The following is a 12,535-nucleotide window of genomic DNA, read 5'->3' as shown; positions in this document are numbered from 1 at the left end:
GAAGTTAACTGGACACTGGCCAACACTGGTTAACTTGATACATAAATGTAGGACAGCTGTTAGGCAATTTCTTAGCTACTTAGTGGACAAAATATCACCACTAGCTGGCTAAGCTTGGTGGCCAGTTAGCAGGGTTATTCAGTGGCATTAACCAGTTAAGAGTTTCTGAATATCTGGCACTGGTAGCTCAATGGAGTTTCACTGGGCAGGAGCCTTTCCTGCTCGGTTAAATCCTTTTGAATATCAGCCCCTTTATTTTATTTTATATGAAGGACCATTAACATTTCTGAACATAGCAATAATAGCCAGCTATAGAAAGCCGAAGCAGGGACTGAATCTCATCTGCTTAGAAGTAGGAACATTTGATGCTGCTGAGAGCAGACATATAGGCATCACAGATTAGATCCACAACAGCCATATATTAATTCCTACTTTATTGAACTATATAAGCCTTTACAATGATAAGTTGATTATGTATATTTAGTCTCAAGGGTGATTATTTAATGTGGCATGTTTAAATGTGAGTGCTATGATTAGAATGAAAGGTGGACCAATAGTTTTAATTTATGGTTATTCCTTTAAACATCTGTCTGTATGAGCATACTATATATATAATTATATTTTTCTTTGAGAAAATCAATTGTTGATGTTGTTGGTCTGTGGGGTTGTTACTTTTTACTTTATTGAAGATGCAATATATAGCAACACCACCAGGTGGCAGTGTTCGAAGGGTTTTATTATTGTGTATATTAAGTTCACTTTACTTTTAGTTGCAGTTCTCACTGATCCTTTTCAAAGGATATGCTAGCTAGTCAGTCCATATCTGAAGCTGCAACAAGATGAAAAGCCATGCATATTAAATAAAATCCCTGCATAAGATTCCTGTTATTCGCGGTTTCAAAATGATTTTTAATAGAAAACAGCGAATAACATATGAAAAAGTTATTTGCGGTTTTTCTGTATTTGCGGTTCTGTTAATCCCATGTCACAGCGAATACAGAGGGAGAAGTGTAGTTGCGTGGTCATGCCTTAACAGTGCACACTAGCCCCCTCTTTTACTAAATGCTAACGTGTCCATAGACTAACATGCACGTGTTAGCATTTAGCATGTGCTAATTCGATTGGTGCGCTAATTGGTTAGCGCACCTTAGTAAAATAGGGGCTAAATCATTTGTTAACTATTTTCTGTACCCTGGTAAAAAAGACCTCTAATTGTTTAATTTTGGAAAAAAGAGGCAGAAAAACCTTCCATGGCAAACAGGAACATGATAGCAATAACTTCACCCAGTAGTGTAGTAAGTGGGGAAGGAGGGGGGGGGTGGACTGCCCTGGGTGCCATCTTGGTGGGAGCACCGGCACCTCTACTACTCTCCACCCTTGTTCCTTCCTACTCCTTCCACGCCACGTGCGCACCTTCACTTCCCCACCGTATCTCTAGCTCAGTGGTTCCCAACTCTGTCCTGGAGGACCCCCAGGCCAGTCGGGTTCTCAGGAAAGCCCTATTGAATATGCATGGAGCAGATTTGCATGCTCCATTTGCACCTCCATTATATGCAGATCTCTCTCATTAGGGCTATCCTGAAAACCCGAATGGCCTGGGGGTCCTCCAGGACAGGGTGGGGAACCACTGAGCTAGTTAAACTGCGCACGTGGCGTGGAAGGAGTGGGAAGGAACAAGAGTGGAGAGTAGTAGAGGTGCCGGTTCTCTCACCAAGATGGCACCCAGGGCAGTCCGCCCCCCCCTTCCCCCCTTACTACGCCACTGGGTGAAGTTATTGCTATCATGTTCCTGTTTGCCATGGAAGGCTTTTTCTGTCTCTTTTTTCCAAAATTAAACAATTAGGTCCTTCTTACCAGGGTACAGAAAATAGTTAACAAATGATTTAGGCCCTCTTTTACTAAGGTGAGATTTTATTAAGTCAATACATTCATGCAGTGTGGAACACCGATACCATTGCACAGGCAAAGCTAGTTGCATCGTACTTCTTTTTCATGCTCACCTCAATAGTGTTGATATCGCATGTACATGACAGTGGTAACATTTGCAACATCTCGTTTTCAGTTATGCTTTTTATATGAGACAGTAACCTTTGAGAGGATGTTTTGCAGCAACTGCTTACAAAATTGTCAGCCTGATTAGAAAGAACTGTTTTAAGTTCATGCAAAAGACTCAACGTTCACAGTATTATCAGGTTATCAGGTGCATTTCTTCCACATGCTGATATGATTTCTCTTATAGTCTTTATTTGTGATTGCTCTTAATTGGCTATTTCTGGGAGCATATCCAGGTTATATAGGTGGGTTTTTTTGTTTTCTTCCTGGTAACATGTTCTGTCACTGCAGAATCAACCCTCGTAGTATACTGTACATTCTTCAGTGAGATTGTATTTGCTCTTATACCAAAATTTATTTTTGATGCTGAACATTGCAATTATTCTTTCTTAGTCATTAACCCCTGAATTTTACATATGTCAACTAAAAAATCAATGCCAATCATAATTGCACTTAGCAGAATTCTATAAAAGGCCCTCCTCACCATATAAAGAATTGTGCATAGCGGCCGTACATGTCATAACATTTAGGTACTCCTATTTAGGACAATGGAAACTAGGCATAAATACCTATGCAGATCAGGCGTATTTTATAACAGTGCACCTAACTTTTAAGAATGCACACAATCCACCCATGCTGGCTATTGCCTCCTTTTGAGATTCACACACTAGAAGTGATGTACATCGCTTTACAGAATGCACAAAGGGCTAGATTCACGAACCTGCCCGATCGGGACCGATCCATGCCCAATCCGGGCAGGTCCGATGAATTCTCCAAACTTCAGTATGCAGATGGGGGTGATCAGAGGAATGCCCCCATTTGCCTGCCCAGATCGCTCTATAGCAATCCCAGCCCATGCGCAAACCATCTGTAGATGGTCTGCAGAAGCGCTGAACCTCCGGGCCGGCAGAGATTTTTTTTCTTCTTTTTTTCACTTCTTTTGGAGCCTGTGGTTTTAACCTGCTTAAGCCCATGGGTTAAAACCACAGGCTAGCACTGTGGGGAAGGATGGGAGAGTCAGGGTAGGCAGGAGATCCAGGGCAGCGGAAGAGTTGGGACATTCCACACAACCACCACCCTTTCCAGAGAGAACTCCATGGGGCAGTTGAATGGAGAACATAGCCGCAAACAATAGGAGATCTAAAGGCATTTACTACTATGGGCATGGTAACTGCCAGTTAAGGCATTCTTGTAAGCATTTTTGTTATAATCCTTACAGCGGGAGAGTCGGGGCAGTGGGAGGTATTCGGGGCAGGCAGATCAGGGCTGCAGGAGGCATTCGGGGCAGTAGTAGATCAGGGATGACAAGGCAGAGAGCAGGGCAGCAGAAGGCAGGGCAGTCGGAAAGGGCTTGAACAACTGGTCCTTAGCAGTCACTTGTTTGTGATCGGCCAGCCCAGTCGGTGTTGTAGGGTTTGGGTTAGTGAATCGCGTCCCTGCCTACTTTGCATGCTGTTCCCCCTCATTTGCATGTGCGGATTCGAAGCGGATCGCAGAAGAAGTTAGTGAATAGTGCAGGAGGGAAATCTGGTCCCCAAGGGGTCGCAAACCGGTACACAATCAGTTTGCTTTGTGAATCTAGCCCTTAGAAAGTTGTATGCGTAACTTCCATTTAGTGCCAATTAGCATAATTATTAGGTGTTAATTGCTAATTATCAGCACAGATTGTCTTGTTAAATCATTAAGGTATGCATGCCAATTGGCTATTAACACCAATCTGCACACACAAGAGGCCTGTGACAGAAGGTATAAAACATTGCCACTTCCCTTCTTGACACTTCTTGACTAACGCTAAGGAAAACCCAACACTCCCCCTCCTGGCCAAATTGTCTCAAAACCAGAGCAGCACTGAGAAGGAGTTTTCCTTAGGGAGGGTGGAGGGGCAGAAGGAAGTAAACCAGGAAGTGACTCTGAAGAACTTAAAAGGATGAGCCAAAATGAGAAGGAGAGGTCCCAGAGGGAATATATGAGCTGGAGAGGCTGAATGGAAGGGCTGACCTGTTTACTGATAGTAAACATAGTAGTCTTCACATAGTAGTCTTACCTCCTTTCTATCCTTACATAGAAAAGAAACTTATAAAAATATACAAATATATGTAAAATCTTAAAATAATCCAGACAAGTGATAAAAATGTATGGATATGTGTAAAGGGTTACACATAGGCACTATAGAGTTTAAAACCAAATTTTAAGATACATATAGTGCAACTCATCTAACCTAAACACATTCTATTAATTCCAGTGACTTATTTTAATGGTAAAAATAACCAATTTTTAGGGGTTTTATATTGTCAGATATACCTATGGTATATTTTATGCTTCAAAAGCTCATTTTCACTCTTACCCCTTTTTATGGATTTTCTTATATTTATAACTTTTGAATAGTTTGGCAGTTTCTTTATAATACATCTATCTTCCAAACAGTTTTCAAATTGATCATGTGATCTAAGAATTTTTAAAGCTGTCTGAACTTCAAGGATGGTTTCAGTTATATCTCAACCTGAGACCAAGTGAGAGAGTTTGATTAGTTTTCTTTGGCTTACATCCCAGTATCTAAATTGACTTTTTAGTTGTACAATAATCAATCCACTCTATTCATTTTTATAACTACAATCAGACTAGTGATAGATATATAGCTAGACCAGTGTGGTATACAGCTAATAACTTAACCCTATCATTCCCAAATCTGAAAGCTATAAAATACAAGACATCTTACAGCAAATCATTCAACTACCAAATAGCAAAAGTGTGGAACCGACTTCCCATCAGAATTCACACAACTGTTTTACAAAAATATAAAAATATGGCAGAGTGCCTTTGTAAAAGAACCCAAAAGTGAGAAGCTTGGTAGTGAGTGACTGGAGTCAAACTGGAAAAATGGAACCCAAGTAGAGCTATTCAGAGCATAATGAGCTGGACTCATTCGTGGAGGTGTTATTCTCTGAGAGGGAGTTGTAGGTGGGCAAAGAGCCACAAGGGGGGAAGGGAAGAAATGTGGGAGTGGGAAGGAGTTGAAAAAATGGTTGGTGATATGCTTGAGGACAAATTATTTTTGAAAAGCTGTGAGAAAAATGCAGAAGGAAGGGGGGTTTTAGATCTGCTTTGAATCTGGGAGCCTTCAGATTAATTTGATTCTTCTGAGTCATCATCATTGTCTGATTCAGATTCTGGTGTCATTGGGTGAGGATAAAATATGGTTAGTGCAGTTCATGTCAAAGGCATACCTACAGGTGGCACAAAGATTTCTCTATGAGTACACTTGCTGAATGTCATTGCACCTTTGGAATGTCAGGTTTCAATCAAGTTGCATCAGACAATTTTGAAGAGCAAGTATGTAGATTTATTTTCTTTGTTTACCAGAAAGCAGAATAGTAGTGAAAAGAAAAAGGTGATGAGGATAAGGATGAAGTGAACAAGAAATAAGTTAAGCTATTAAAGACTTTTAATTAGCTATTGGGTTTTAATATTCTGGTATTTTGAGGGAAACTAAGCAATCATTGTATCCTAGGTTGCTGTGTTGCTCAGACTTGGTGTTGAGGATCTACAGGCCATTCAAGGGATGGTGGTAGCTTAATTATTATGACCAGTGTAGAAAAGGTGTAGCTAATGATAAATCTGAAATGGTTGAATGAGATGATGTTGGCACGCCCATGATGTTCTTTCCCCATTCATGGTTGGGACCCAACATCTCAGTTGGGAGTTTGGGAGGTTTTGTTGCCATGTGATGAAGTGGAATGATGACAGGCAGGTAACCAATGATCAGCGGTGGGAGAAGGATTAACTTTTGGGTCAAAAGGGGAGGGAATAGGGATGTGAGCATGCAACTTGTCTTTTTCACCTGATCCCCCTCCCACTGGGCGGCATTATCTTCTACCTATAGAGGCCCTGGCCATGCCCACCTTACCCATAGATTTAGTAGTATTGAGCCGTTGGCTGAGGTGGTACCTCGGTTCTTGTGGTAGTGGTTTTCAGTAGGGATTTCTAAGCCATTTCATGGTCCACTGTGTAGATGGGGTGTCTGAGTTGAATCACACCAAGTGGAAGACTAGATTTACCCCTAGTGCATACTGCAGAGTATTATCTGTGTATGCAACCTGGCACTGGGTATTTGGGGGAGGAGCTGATAAAGAGGGTAACTGGGTACAGAGATATTTGGGAATTGCTGTTAATGTTGGATTTATCAATAAAGGGGAAGATTCTTAAAACTAAAATCTGCCTTTAACGTGCTCTCTTAACCGCTTCTAGCCAGTTTAGCGTGCATGTATTTTACTGTGGATCAAAACGGCTTACCATGATCTTTATTGAGTTTCCTAGCAGTCTGCAATACTGCCATGCAAATGTAGTAGAACAAGGTCATTAATATTAAAATGAGCACTCTGAGCGATTCTCTATCATTGCCAAGTGATTCCCTAACTTTGTTGTGCCATATTTGCGGCCAAAATTTGCTGACAGGTATGAGCTGTTGTAGCCTTACTTTCTGATCAGGCCTGAGCACTAATTGGCACAGGTACTGACAGAAAAGTAAGGTTTGCCAGCTCAGACCATCCCCCCAATGCAAATTTTTTAAAAAAATGAAGATTGGCAGGAGAGATGCCCACTCTCTCCAGCCTCGTTGCACAATCCCCCGACACTACTACCGACTCCCCACCCTGCAGAGGAGTGATGCTCACTCTCTCCTGCCATGTCGCACATTCCCCTGACACTACTACCCACCCACCTCTACCCTCCCCTCCCACCTTATTCACAAAGTACTGCCGGAAGGACATCTACCCGCTTCAGCTGGCAGGCCTGCCTCTTACAAAATGGTGGGCCTTCCCCTTCCCGGTGAATCCTGGGATGCACTGGGGAAGGGGCCTAAGGCACTGATTGGCCCAGATGCTTAAGGCCCTTCCTAGGAGGGAGCACAGCAGTGCAAGCTCAGTGGGAGAGAGTTGGCATTTCTCCTGCTGATCTTCAATTTGGTTTGATGGTTTGTTTGGGTTTTTTTAAAAAAATATGCAGGTGTATTCTGCACATGTGCTGATCACTACCACCAGCAACTCATTACAAGTAAATTTAGCAAGCCTAGGTGAGCATCCACGAACCTTATTTGCAATCGGGGTCTTTTGAGGATAACTTGCTTTTTTGAAATCGTTACAATAGCAACTTTGATAGCAGCCCATTGGATTTTATTGTGAAATTTTGAGAATCTTCCTCAAAGAACCAGAGGCTGTGTTTTGCCACTGCCAAAATATGTGAAAGTAGAAAGGGGTGTGAGTATGAATGCTTATGCTTAAGCCCCAAAAATATTTGTGTGTACCATTTTCACAGTTCATAAGGATTAAGAATGAAAAGATTGGTTTCCACAGTTTAGAGATACAGTGGACAATTCTAAAATTTACATGCTTGTTATACATGTAAATGTTTAGAATATTAGCATAAGTGTACATTTATACACATATAGGCCAGCATGCCAACTAAGTGCTATGCTGCCAATACCTGATCAACTTTCATAGGGTGCTTACAAGGGGAGGGGGCTGGTTATACACAGGGGTGGAGCAAAGAGAGAACAGACGTGGGGGTTCCCACTTATGCACATAGGCCTAGATTCTATAAAAAGATGTATAAAGTTAGATGTGCCGAGCTTTTTACTTATTTAAAAAGCTTAATGGGCATTCATAACAAGCAATTAGTACTTCATAATTGGCTTAACTTAAAATTAATTGTGTGGTAGGCACCTAACGGTAGGAGCCTAGTCCAAGGTGCCTACCACATAGGAGTCGGAACGGGGGGACCATAGGGGCCGTGGCCTCCCCCAAAATTGCCACTTTCATCATCCCTGGTGGTCCAGAGATGCAGCGGGGCAGGAGCGAGCTTTCCGGCTCCTGTCCCACTGTTAACCCAGCCGGTCACAGCTAGTTTCTTCTGCCGCTGAGCGGCAATGGGCTGGAGCACGCTTTGACACTCCTGCTTGGTGCTCAGCGGCTTCTTTGACTGGCTCCCACAATCCTCACCCTAATGTATCACCACTCCCCATTTACCTCCCTTTTTTATTAATTTTACTTCGATGTATTTAAAAAAAAACTTCCCCTCCCCAACTTCCTTTTTGTTCCATGTATGTCAATGTGAACGCGTTTAGTATTTTTAATATTTGATAAGACATTGCTTTTATTCCCCTTTCTATCTCTCTTTCTTTTTTAACCTCATTATATTGTACACCGTTTAGACACTTGTTTTGATAGAGGGTATATCAAAAATAAAGAAACTTGAAACTTGTTTGGAAAAGACAGATACTGCACGTACTAGGAGAGGGTTGGGAAGGACAAATGCACGGGCTGGGGATGGGGGTTAGGAAAGGAGGAAAAAAAGAGATGCTGCATAGGTGGAGTAGTAGAACGGGAGAGAAAGAAATGCTACCGGTGGAGGAAGGAAAAGGAACGAAGAATTGTTGGACATAGGTGTGTGGCATGAGAGGGAAAGAGAGATGGTGTATATGGGGAAAAGAAGAAAGAGGGAGAATTGTTTGACAAGATAGTGGTGGAGAGGAGGGAGGGAGGGAGAAATGTTACACTGAGAGGGAGGAGAGATGACCGAGAGATGTCAGACCACTGGAATAAGAAGGAGAGAGGGAGAATTGTTTGGCATGATAGTGGTGGAGAGGAGGGATGGTGAAATATTACACTGGGAGGGAGGAGAGATGACCTAAAGAAGGGAGAGATGTCAGACCACTGGAATGGGAAGGAGAGAGAGAGAGATGCCAGACCACAGAATGGAAGGGAAGGGGGAGAGAGAGAGATGCCAGACCACAGAAAGGAGAGGAGAGAGATGTTAGGCCTCGGGAAGAGGGAGGGAAGGAGAGAGAGTTGCCAGACCATGGAAGAGGAGAGAGATTCCAGGCTATGGGAAGGAGAGGAGAAAGATGCCAGGCCATATGAGGGGGGAAGACAGAGATGTCTGACCATGGGAGAGGGATGAGATGGTGCATAGGGATGGAGGGAAAGAGGAGACAGAGGGAGGAGATGGTGCACAGCAAAGGGTCCGACAGGGAACAGATAAGAAGAAATGTTCCTTATAGATAGATGGGAATAGGGGAGAAGAAAGAGGGAGGAGATGGTGCACATGGATAGATGGGAAGGGAAGGCATGGAAAAGTAGATTTTGAGAAGAAAGCAGAAAAATAGAAGAAAGTTGAATGTTAAAAGTTAATGCTAAAGATGGATGTATGGCACAAGATGAAGGAGAGAAAAACAGCAAATGGAAAAGGTGGTCCTGGATACACAGTTAAGAGCACAGACAAAAGGAAGTGCAGCCAGAGACCAAAATCACCAGCCAACAAAGGTAGGGGAAATGATTTTATTTTCAATTTAGTGATTGAATTGTGTCAGTTTTGAGAAATTATGTCTGCTGTCTATATTTTGCACTGTTCAGGAAGAAATGCATTTGTTTCTTTTTCTCGGTGGGGGGTTTATACTGCATGCGGAGTCTTGCATCTTAGGGTTTTGCTTGTATATATTAGTACATTAGGGCTCCTTTTACAAAGGTGCGTTAGGGCCTTAACGCACGGAGTAGCGCGCGCTAAATTGCCACGCGTGCTAGCCGCTACCGCCTCCTCTTGATCAGGCGGTAGTTTTTCAGGTAGCGCACGCTATAGCACGCGCTAATCCGGTGCATGCGCTAAAAACGCTAGCGCACCTTTGTAAAAGGAGCCCTTAGTTTCTGTTCCTGTATTTGCATAGAGGTTATCTGCGTTCTGCATGTGTGACCAAGGCCAGGTGTTCTGGTAGAAATGAATGTTGAGAAACGTGTGCATATATGAAAAATGAATGGTATTACAATTAGTACAATTATGGGGTGGGGTCTGGCGCAGAGTTTGGGCGGGGTCTGGGGGCGGAGCTTGCAGGCCTCTCCATACAAAAAAGCTTTCCGCTGACTATGACCTACCAGATAGTAGGCATGGTTAAGGGGTGGATCTTAGATATGTTTTGCACCTAAGTGGACTTAGGTGCCGGTATTTAAGCCAAGAAAATCCTGGCATAAATAGAGAGGCCCGGATTGTGAATTATCTTCTTGCTCTAATAAAGCCGACATCAGCAACATCAGATTCCACAGTTCTTTTTGTTTTGTTAATGGATACACTTGGATCAGAAATTCCAGAAAATACAAAAATGAAATTGGTACCGTAACCAACCAAATGGTCAAGAGACAAGTGTCACTGTACATGGGTAAAAAATAAAAATTAAGGCAAGAAGGATAGTTTAAAGATTTACTGATACTTAACAGACCCAAATAAGAAAGAGACAGTTACAATTTGAAATTAAAGGGGAAACACCTTTACCTACAAGAAAAGTTTTAGACTGAGATGGTTCAAAGAAAGCATTAGGGACATTTTGATATGAAATAAGACGTTTACATGGAAATCTTAACTAAAAAAATGCACCCAGCAATACCGTAGGTTGTTTCAGTTCCAGAAATGTTTTCCTTAATTGGCCTTGAAACGTCAAGGCCTTGAAACATCAATTTTTGGCACCCCAAAAATTGGTATCACTGACTCGACAAAAGTTTATTTTGGCAAAAAGACAAATGAAACTAGAGGAGTACTTTTCCTCGCCACTTCCTCTTGGAGGAATCCAAGAAAGCTGATTCATTTAAAGTAGTAGACTCAAACTCACGGCCCGGGGGCTACATGTGACCCACCAGGTACTATTTTGAGGCCCTCGGTATGTTACCATTGTTCTGGAACGTTGCCCGCCTCACTGCTGTAACCTCATGCAAGCGCTTTCCTGCATCTTTCTGCATGTTGCACTGCTTTCAGCTGTGTGTAGCTGAAATTATCAGAAGCAATTAAGGAAAGATTTATAAACTATAACGAGTTTTACCTCATGTAAAGTTGTCATTTTTTAAATAAGACATTAACTATTTTTTCCTGCGGCCCTCCAAATATCTACAAATCCAAAATGTGGCCTTACAAAGGGTTTGAGTTTGAGTCCACTGATTTAAAAGATCCCCCACCTCTTTCAGGGGGATTTGTTTGAAACAAATAATATATCCTATGGATGAGTAAAATAGATGATGCAGAATACCCAAGCACTGTTAGAAATTTGTGAAGGAAATTTTTGAAGTAATATTTGAATATGGAAAATTAAGAAAATGGAAAGTAAGATTTCTATTAGAATTTTACTTACAAGATCTCAATTTTGCTCTGCGCCTGCATTGTTTTGTAGCGTAGGTTCTACCACACATCCTCTGGACACCCAATTCTGGTGCCCATTTATAGAATCACCCTAGAAAGAAATCCTAAATACTCCAAAAGCAAATGTATCTGCAGAGCTTGGGAGACCCACTCAGTCCTTGGCTGCACCTATTAGATCACGCTGCACCAACCCATTCTCCTTCAATTAACAGATTAATAAAATGGGCCTAAGTAATGGGAATTGCTCATTGCTGGAGATTCTGTTGCCAAGGGGACGATAGTCTTATTCTAAATCTCTTATATTTTAAAGAAACATTAACAGGTGCATTAAACCAGGTGCATTAAACCAAGATACAGACCGAAGCTTGACAGCTGCAACACCTACTTCAAATTAGATTTCCCTGGAAAAATACCCTCACTTTCAACAAACATCTTCAATTTGCATGTCTCTCCCAACTAAATCTTTCTTGCAAAATATGACAATATTGATAAAGGTCAGTGACTGTAAGAATATTCATGAGATAAACAAGTCCTAATGACTGGTGCTATTACTGATAGGTTTCAAAACTTGCAGCAAATAAAAAATGTTTGAATTATGTGTAGGGCTTCTATTCATAGACATCTAATAATTGACAATTTAGATGTTTATTTTCCAGCTCATTAGGGTTTAGTGGATCGAAAAAATCCGTGTTTCAGTGATTTTGTAGAATCAAATGTGTATGTTTGTGTCACTTGGGAATTATTGGTGCCAAAAATACAGAAAAAAACTGAATGGAGGAAACAAAATAAACCTGGGGTGGGGTGAGATAGTATAGGGGAATGATGCTTTTCTGGTATTTAGCCGATAAACACCTAATTAAGGGCGCGTACTAATGACATTAGTGCATGCCATATTTTACACCTATAGACCATGTGTCTCTTTGCGCATGCTAATGTCCATTAGCGCATGTTAAACTTTTGTAAAAGGACCTCCAAATATCCTAGCATCACGGTGTTTATCATCAAAACCTAAAATTAGAAGATCCTCTTTAATTTTCAGCATGGGATAAAAGGGTTTCACATGCCTGAATTTGCCATTTTTGACACTGTCGGCCAGATTCTATAAATAGTGCCTAATTCGATAGACATCTAGAAAAACAGCACTTTACTGCATGTCAAAGTTAGGCACGGTTTGTCGAATTCCACCTAGCACTAACTAAATTGACTTAGGCACCAGTAGGCATGTACTCATATGGCGCCGGTATATTAAGCCAAGGTTTTCTTGGCCTAAAATACCGGCACCTAATTCAATCCATGCCCAAACTCCACCTCAAAT

The sequence above is a fragment of the Geotrypetes seraphini genome, chromosome 4 (genome assembly GCF_902459505.1).
Source record: "Geotrypetes seraphini chromosome 4, aGeoSer1.1, whole genome shotgun sequence".
Lineage (NCBI taxonomy): Eukaryota > Metazoa > Chordata > Amphibia > Gymnophiona > Dermophiidae > Geotrypetes > Geotrypetes seraphini.
Note: the sequence above shows the minus strand (reverse complement) of the source record.